This window comes from Pseudophryne corroboree, chromosome 10 (genome assembly GCF_028390025.1).
Source record: "Pseudophryne corroboree isolate aPseCor3 chromosome 10, aPseCor3.hap2, whole genome shotgun sequence".
Lineage (NCBI taxonomy): Eukaryota > Metazoa > Chordata > Amphibia > Anura > Myobatrachidae > Pseudophryne > Pseudophryne corroboree.
Genome location: NC_086453.1, coordinates 227,403,990 through 227,413,719, shown reverse-complemented (window position 1 = coordinate 227,413,719; position 9,730 = coordinate 227,403,990).

The following is a 9,730-nucleotide window of genomic DNA, read 5'->3' as shown; positions in this document are numbered from 1 at the left end:
GCCTTTGCAGACCAAGCACTCCTTTTTGCTAGCTGCATTGGCTCCGACTAATCTACTTGGGAGAGATTTACTATGTAAGATGGGGTGTGTCATATATTGTACTCCTGAAGGTGTTTTCTTAGATATACCCGAGAATTACGCTCAGGAAGTGCAGGATATGTTAGACTCCCCACAAAGGTTAATGTCACACACTGCTGTTACAGACAGGTGTCCATCCAAGGTAGAGGAAATGATCTCCCAGATACCGGAGTCCCTCTGGACCAAAGATGGACAAGACACTGGATTGATGGCAAATGTAGCTCCTGTAGTAGTTCAAGTAAAAGATGGTAGGATAGCTCCAAAAATCCCACAGTATCCTCTGAAGCCAGAGGTGGAGTTAGGAGTGTACCCAATCATAGAGCGCTTGCTGCAACAGGGCATCCTAGTTAGGATGTCCAGCACTGCCAATAGTCCCATCTTCCCTGTGAAAAAGAGTGAGGGGAGGGGTTACAGACTAGTGCAGGATCTAAGGGGGATAAACAAAATAGTTGAGAGCCAATTCCCCGTAGTGCCAAATCCAGCTGTCATCCTTATGCAAATCCCTCCTACTGCAAAATTTTTCACTGTTATTGACCTCTGCTCCGCCTTCTTCTCTGTCCCTCTGCACCCTGACAGCCAATATTTGTTTGCATTTACACACAGAGGAGTACAGTACACCTGGACTCGTTTACCACAAGGTTTCATTGACAGCCCAAGTATTTTCTCACAGGCTTTGCATGACTGTTTACAATCCTTTCAACCTGAGAGCGGATCAGTATTAATACAGTATGTAGATGACTTACTGCTGTGTTCTGATTCACTCGATTCGTCCTTGAGAGACACGAAACAACTTCTGTTTCACCTTTCTGATACGAGACACAAGGTTTCAAAGGACAAGTTGCAGTTATGCCAGACCAAGGTAAAATATTTGGGACATTGCTTAACACAAGGACTGAGACACCTCACCGCTGATAGAATACAGGCGATTCGCGACATGACTCTGCCACAAACCCAGCAACAGATCCGCACTTTCCTAGGAATGTGTGGGTATTGCCGAAACTGGATCCCAGGGTTTTCCATACTAGCCTTACCTTTGCAATAGATGGTCTTGTCAAACAAACCAGATCGGATTTCGCACACAGATGAGTCCGAACTGGCATTTGAGAGTCTCAAACAGTGCCTATCACAGGCACCAGCATTAGGTATGCCAGATTATGGGAAACCCTTTGAATTATACGGTACGGAGAGTGCTGGGTGTGCGGCAGGTGTTTTAACCCAGAGACATGGTGATGCCAGCAGGCCGGTAGCTTACTACAGTGCACAATTGGACACCGTAGCACGGTCTCTCCCCACATGCTTGCGAAGTGTTGCAGCGATAGCATTGCTAGTGAGTAAAAGCGAAGATGTAGTGTTAGGACACAACCTGACCATCCATACACCTCATGCAGTGTCAGCCTTACTGAATTCTGCCCAAACCAGACACGTCTCATCAGCACGGTTTACAAGGTGGGAATTAGCACTAATGGCCCCTGTAAACATCACCATAAGGAGATGCAGCGCACTAAATCCTGCAACGTATCTCCCAGGTGTGCCTGGACAGGCACAAAGGGTGCGGGATGAGAGTGATGGTGAAGGAGGATTTAGTACAGACACAGACACACATGATTGTATGGAATATTTGAACCAAACTTTCACTGCAAGGCCCAACATCAGTGACAACCCACTGGAAGGCGTAGATTTTACTTTTTACACTGACGGTAGTTGCCACAGACAGACGGACTCGGGAGACTTGTGTACTGGATATGCAGTCATAGATGACAAAGGTACCATAGAAGCGGAACCCCTGGGCCCACCTACCTCACTCAGCCCAAGTTGCTGAGTTGGTCGCCCTAACCAGAGCGTGTGAATTGGCTAAGGGTAAGTCAGCCAATATCTACACGGATTCTAGGTATGCCTTTGGAGTAGTACATGATTTCGGGGCCCTATGGCGCCTCAGAAATGTCATGACGGCAGCTGGCACACCCGTGGCGCATGCGACCCACATCAAAAGACTTCTAGCAGCGATACAGGAACCTGACAGAGTGGCTGTTATCAAGTGTAAAGCCCACACGTACAGCCAAGACCCAGTGTCACTTGGTAACAGCCGGGCAGACGAAGCTGCTAAATCAGCAGCCAGCACCCCCATACAGACAGACATCACACAACTGATGGTATTCAATACCGTCAACACACAAAAATTGAGTGAAATGCAAAATTTGTGTTCCCCACAGGAAAAGGCAGTCTGGAGGTCAAAAGGATATGGCCAGGAGTCCTCAGGACTCTGGACAGATGGGCAGGGTAAGCCAGTGGCTCCCAGAGCATACCTTCCAAGTTTAGCTGAGGCGGCACATGGTCTGACTCATCTGGGCAAAGAGGGTATGTGCAAGTTGGTAAGAGCCTACTGGTGCGCGCCAGGATTCTCTTCTCACGCGGGTAAAAGAGCAATGACATGCCTTACCTGCTTGAGGAAGAATATTGGAAAGTTAATACCAACAGAACCATCCCATATCCCGCCAACAGACGGCCCTTTTCAGGTAATACAGATTGATTTCATACAATTGCCACCGTGTAGAAATGTAAAGTATGTGTTGGTTTGTATTGATGTGTTTTCAAATTGGGTAGAAGCGTTCCCCGCTGCCACAAATACTGCTGTGTTTACTGCAAAGAAAATTGTGCAGGAATTTGTGTGCAGGTATGGTATCCCTAGGATAATTGAAAGTGATAGGGGTACCCATTTTACAGATGAAGTCTTTCAGGTAATGTGCAAATTAATGGGAATTAATAGTAAGCTGCATACTCCGTACCGCCCACAGGCGAGTGCGAAAGTGGAAAGAGTAAACAGCACTATTAAGAACAAGCTGAGCAAAGTGATGGCTGAAACTGGATTGTTGTGGCCAGAAGCTTTGCCACTTGTATTGTACAGCATCAGAACCACTCCCAGGTCCCCCCTTAACCTATCACCCTTTGAGATTCTTTTTGGTCGACAACCCCATGTAATGATTGACCCCCAGGATGATTTGAAATGCAATAATGAAGTGACTGTAAAGTATTTGGTTAAGATGAGCAAGCAGTTGAGGAATCAAAACAGCAATCTAAAGCTGGTGATTCCTGACCTGCCAGACAGTAATTGTCATGACATTGAACCTGGGGATTATGTAATGATTCGAAATTTTCTACGCTCAGGTTGCCTGATTGACCGGTGGGAAGGACCGTACCAAGTCTTACTAACCAGCACGACAGCATTGAAGGTTGCCGAAAGTGAGACTTGGGTCCACTCGTCCCACTGTAAGAAGGTCGCTGACCCAGAGAAAGCCTGTGACAAAGAGCAGAGTGTAGAGGAAACCGTATCACTGGACTGCCTGTTCCGGGAAGGTTGAGAGGCAGGACTATTGTCACGGCACCTGAGCAAAGAGAACTACAAGACCAGAGGCGGTTGTCGTACCAGTTTTCTTTCCCTTCTATTATTTTCTTTACCTCCCATTACCACTCTTTCTTTCTCCTCCTGCAAGATGGACTTACCCCAAGAGACTGCGTTCCGGGTTTTCCTGTTGACCCTGTTGTTGACCAGAGCAGTCTATTTCGGTGAGAGTACCAGAGAGGTCGAGAAAGGATCTGGAATGGGTTCTGATGACAAGGACGGATTAGTAGAATTCCAAGAGCAACACAGTCACCGAGCAAAGGCGAGTATCAGAAAACGATCTAGTAGTCATGAAACTAGGAGATATTGTGAAGGGTTATTGGCTGAAGAAAATTGTATCTGTAGGAATTGTGAAAACATAGTTGAGGACGGGTGCATCCAGAGATGTCAGTCCAGCCTTAATATCAACATGGACCGTCATCCATTGAGTGACTATCACTCATTAGTGGGTAAGGTTTTAAACCAAACAGAATGCTGGGTGTGCTCACAAGTACCTCAAGGTCAGAGCAAGTCAGGATTAGTACCGTACCCTTTAACACTAGATGAGGTACTTGAATTAAGGGGTGGGAGACCGGTGGACAAGAAATGTAATATTTCTAGGCCTCCTAGTTTGAAGCTCCACCAATACCATGTGGATAGGTCCTTAATATGTTTCAACATTTCCAATCCCCGAAAGCCAGGAAATTGGGAAGTGACATGGAATAACCAAACCATGGCATTTTCACACAGAGCCGATAGAATGCCCGTAGACCCAGAACTTATACGCCAAATAGCCGACGGTGGGAGATATTTTCGGTATAGGTACACTCTAGGAAGTAGGACCATGCGGGTTGGAGAAGTATCTCCAGGGTACTGTGCGCATATCATACAGCCTGATACGTGTACTGAACAAATGAGAGAGTTAGGGATAGGATTTTTCACCTGGAAGGTTTGCAATATGGTGATGTCATATTCTGTCCCATATGTTCTCCCCGATGATGCATATTTCATATGCGGGAGGAAGGTGTATAAGTGGCTTGCCTCAAACTCAGAGGGATTGTGTTACATTGGAAGAGTGTTGCCAGAAGTAATGACCATTACCCATAATAAGATGAAAGACGTTCACCGCAATGCTCAAGCTCCTTACACTCACACTCACTACGAACACATCGTTAAGAGACACCTTATAGATAGGACAGAGCACGCAGCCTCTGATTTGATCCACGAATCCACCGGGATTCAATTCCTACTCGCGCTAGATATCACCCGTACCGCCAGAGGAATTATACATTTTAGGTATATTAATGCGCTAGCGAACCTGATAGACAATATCACCGAGATGTATGATGACACCTTCAGGTATACAGGGAGGGAATTGCAAGCTTACAAAACGGAACTGATCCAGCACAGGATGGTTCTCAATTAAATCACAGCAGTGACAGGCGGGTATTGTGTCATCCTAGCAACTCAGTATGGTGTGAAGTTCTGCACGTACATTACAAACAACACTGATGACCCCACCGAGGTCATAGATCAAAAGATGGACGATATCTTGCAGTTGAAATGGGAGTTCCGAAGGAGACACAACCTTACCCTGACTGCTGTGAGTAATGAACTGACCGGCTGGGTTTCATGGTTGAACCCACGCAATTGGTTTTTAGGTTTAGGAGAATGGGCTCAAAATGTTATCGTGAATGTAGGAAAGTTTCTCCTTTGTATCCTGGGAGTTGTCATAATGATTGGTTTGATATTTAGATGTGTTCGGATTTTAATGCGGTGCAAGCGCAGTACCAAAGTGATGAGTTTGAGGAGCGAGGGCATTGTTACAACAACTGATTTAATTTATGACTCATCAATTGAGACAATGCTGTGGTAAGACGTGATTCCACGGTCCGTTTCTTTCACCCGTTTCTCCTTTGTTTTTCTCCCAAGCAAAAAGACATCCATTCAGAAGAAGACTAAAGACTTTGATGGAGAAGACTACAGACCTTTGATGGACATTTCTACAGACTTTGAGAGACACTTTAGAGACTTTAAAGACTTTTTATGGACACTTGAAAGACTTTGATTATCACCCACAGCAAGGATACACCTATCCGGACAAGACTACAACAGACACCCAAGGACAATTGCACACATCATTATGTGAATGTATTTGTGACATGTTTCTTATCTTCATCTCTACAATCTTCAGGTAGTGACACACATAGTCGACAGGTGATATAGGTACATATATTAGCACTCACATGTTTTTCTCCCCCTCCATGTATCATCAACTAAATGTGCACCCCATTTGTTGGAACAAGAAGCCGAAAAGAGCTCGGTAGTGTTTGTTGGCCCACTTACAGACCCTTAATACGGGATAAGAAGGATTTAATGTATACTTCGCAATACCTCGAAGCTTATCTAGAACATGTACGGCACGATGATACATGTCCCCCAGACATGAAGTTCATACATACATGCTTTTGCTATCCCACTAGGCCATACATTTCCCGCCTACTCCTCTCCTCCTACCTCCCAATCATTTATAGGTATTTCATTGTATTGTATATTTTTCTGCTTAATTGTTTAGATTGTGGCAGTTATTGTTGACTGCCAAAGGGTCGACTGTCAAAGTCGAAAAATATTGTAATACATATCCATTGTACTAACCCCTCATGCACATGCACGCTGCGCGTGCACCCGGTCCCCCGTGCGTACACATATCCGCAAGTTGCGTAAGAGACGCTCCGGCGACTCGTGCGCATGATATGTGTATTTACGGCGGAGTTTGTGAGCGTGTAGCGTGCGACTCGAACATAGCATATTTAACCCAAATAGTGCATTTTGTAGATATAGTTCCCTTAGATCATGTCAGCGAGTAATGTTAGTTTAAACAGTTCCTGGACAGAGATATTCGTCTTTGCATGATAGGAAGGGTCAGATAAAGGTTGGTAGGTGATGTCTAGTATCCAGCTGTAGGGTATTTTAAGAGTAACATTCCTGTGTTAGTTAGGAAAGGATCGCTTGCTCCTGCGTATAGTTATGTACAAAAGTAGATTATGAACATTAACTGTATTTGCTGTAAATTACACATGCGGCGGGAATCCAGAGGATACCTCCCACCAGAGCAGTTGGGAAAGGACATCGCCTACCTGTTCAAATCCACCTATGACCTTTGCTGTAATGTAGAGACACATCCCTGTGTCCAATGAACAATGAGATTACAGTGACCATTGTATTGTAAATGTATGTTGTGTATAAAAAGACCACTGTTGCCTGGCCAGACACAAGACTCTGAAGGCTTTCACCCTGATAGCTGAGGACTGGTCCAGGACGCGCTTGCGAACGATTCCCCACGTATGTATATTCTCTGTAGCCATTATTCTCTATTATTCTGTTTAGATTTCCTTGTTAGCCTGTAGTGTATAACTTGTATCTGTTTACCCCTTTTCTCTGAATAATCCACTGCGGTGTTAGAGCCCAGTGGTTTACCACAAACCGGTGTTGTGTTTTCACTTTCCTGCAAAGGGCTTTCTTAGCGTCTTAATCGCTATAAGGTGTATAAGCATTGTTAAGGTTTTAAGGTATCACATCGTTGCAGTACTAGGCTGCTAAGGTTTAAAGTATAAGCACATCCTTACACTGTTTCATTACTTAAGGTTTACTGTATATCACTCTGTGTGCGTCCGCGCCGCGTGTACATTGTACCCACGGCACGGCGTCTGATACGCTAAGAGCATATCAATACGGTACTCAGTACGCCAATAGCGTGCTTAGTACGAAGCGTGAATCCGTGTGCGTACGTGCCGCTCGTGCGTCGCGCCCACGGCACAGCGTCTGATACGCTAAGTGCGTATCCATACGGTACTCAGTACGCAAATAGCGTACTTAGTACGTAGTGTGTGTAATAAGTCTAGCGGCCATAGCGGCTCCACGGTAATAGCGAGTCTAGCGGTATAGCTTTATGTTTTAAGGTAATATTTGACATTATCAGTACTTAATGACAAAATAGCTTAGAATGCCTTCATTTAAAAACCCATTAATTTCACATGTCTATGGATATTAGTTATATTCAGAACTGTTACTTAGGATTTAATATTTATTATTACATCAAGCATTTTCCATTTTTATAAGAATGTTTTTTTTATACGGCTTAGTGGCACCTGTGATCTTATCAAATATTTCGGCACGCTCCTCATTTGTGCCTTAAATGTATATTTTCTTATATTGTTTAAATAATACTTGAGGCTTTGTATTCACAGTTTTTAGGTCTTTATATGGACACATTAATATGTTCGTATAATTCTACTTCCCTTCAGGGTGCCGGGGCTCCAGGCGCATCTGGATGCTGGGTGCTTTTTCAAAGAGTGAAAAAGCACCCAAGTGTGTGAAACGTGTTTGAGGGACCGCCATCTAATCGTCCTTAGAAGGACTTTTCACCTTGGGAGCATTCACCAACCAATCTATTGTGCAACTAAACACCTGGAGCAGTCAGCAACTGTATTACCCGCACGCCAGAGGTAACTTTTCAGGTCCGCCAGCTGGGTCTCAGCAGTGAGAGACACAGCCAACCAGCAGTGCAGCAGATGCTGCCCAGAACGTCACACAGCCAGAAAGTAAGCGGCTCCGGATTTGACAGAGGCCGGGTGTCACTGACCTAGGTTGGGGGTGTTGTGAACTCGGGGGTTCTCCCGATGGTAGGGGAGAGGAACCACAGTTGGGTCGGAACAGGGATGGCTTAATATAGGTCTTCCACATACAGGACTCTGACAGTAAAGCTTGGTGAAAATATTAAAGAAATTTATTGCAGGAAGAGAGCAACACAATGTCACATAGCAGAGAAGGAACGTATGGGAAAATGTCCAGGCCTATAGGAGAACTTGTAAGCAATGCTGAGGATTCCAGGAAAAGAAGTACTTGTGAGTGTTGGTACAAGATAATAATGACTGAAGAACTTGTAAGTGATGTTTTTAAAGATACTGGTGATTTGAAGAACTGGTGAACGGTGGTTAAAGACTCTGACGATTTGAAACACTTGTGAGCGGTGGTTAAAGACACTGATGATTTGTATGACTTGAGAGCGGTGACTAAAGACACTGATGATTTATAAAACTTGAGAGCGGTGGTTAAAGACACTGATGATTTGTAGAACTTGAGAACGGTGGTTAAAGACACTGATGATTTGTAGAACTTGAGAACGGTGGTTAAAGCCACTGATGATTTGTATGACTTGAGAGCGGTGATTAAAGATTTGTAGAACTTGAGAGCGGTGGTTAAAGACACTGGCAACTTGCAAAACTTGGGAGCGGTGGTTAAAGACACTGGCAACTTGCAAAACTTGGGAGCGGTGGTTAAAGACACTGATGATTTGTATGACTTGAGAGCGGTGATTAAAGACACTGATGATTTGTAGAACTTGAGAGCGGTGATTGAAGACACTGATGATTTGTATGACTTGAGAGGGGTGATTAGCTTGCAGCACACGCTAACTCCAAGAAGCACTGGTGACTGGATTGCAGAGAAACACACCAGCCGCAGTATACGCTGAACTGGCACCTGGAAGTGCCGGAGACACTGGGGTACGACTGCAGAGAGATACGTCGGGAACAAGAGCACTGGCATCCACGTCAGGGGAAAAGACGATACTCAGGCGCCGAGGCTCTGCCCGGCGTCTGACTTTGAATCTCGCGCCTCCGCTGGATTGGCGGAACAGTCTGATGACGTCACCTGCTCCCCGCCCACGTGATGCCGGGTGTCATGGCGGCGCCCCTGCCCCGGGAACCGCCAGGAGCCGCGCCAGCCAGACGCCGGAGCCCGTGGACCACCGAAGGCGGAGGCCGCAACACAGACCAGCAGGCACGCAGGGGTAAGCGCGGTGAACGCCACCTATGGCGTGTGACACCGGGAGACATAGCCTTCAGGTGAGGAAAGTGCGTATTGCCATTAACAGCACTGTTCTACTTCCGCACATCTATTGTATCGGTAAGTCTTTTAGTTTGCACCATCTTCACTTTTGTGACTATGGTGGTCATTCCGAGTTGTTCGCTCATTGCCATTTTTCGCAACGGAGCGATTAGGTGGAAAATGCGCATGCGCATGGTACGCAGCGCGCATGCGTTCAGTAATTTAACACAAAACTTTGGAGATTTGCACAAGCTCGAGCAACGTTTTTTCATTGCTCGAGTGATCGTAGTGTGATTGACAGGAAATGGGTGTTTCTGGGCGGAAACTGGCCGTTTTCTGGGAGTGTGCTAAAAAACGCAGGCGTGCCAGGTAAAAATGCAGGAGTTG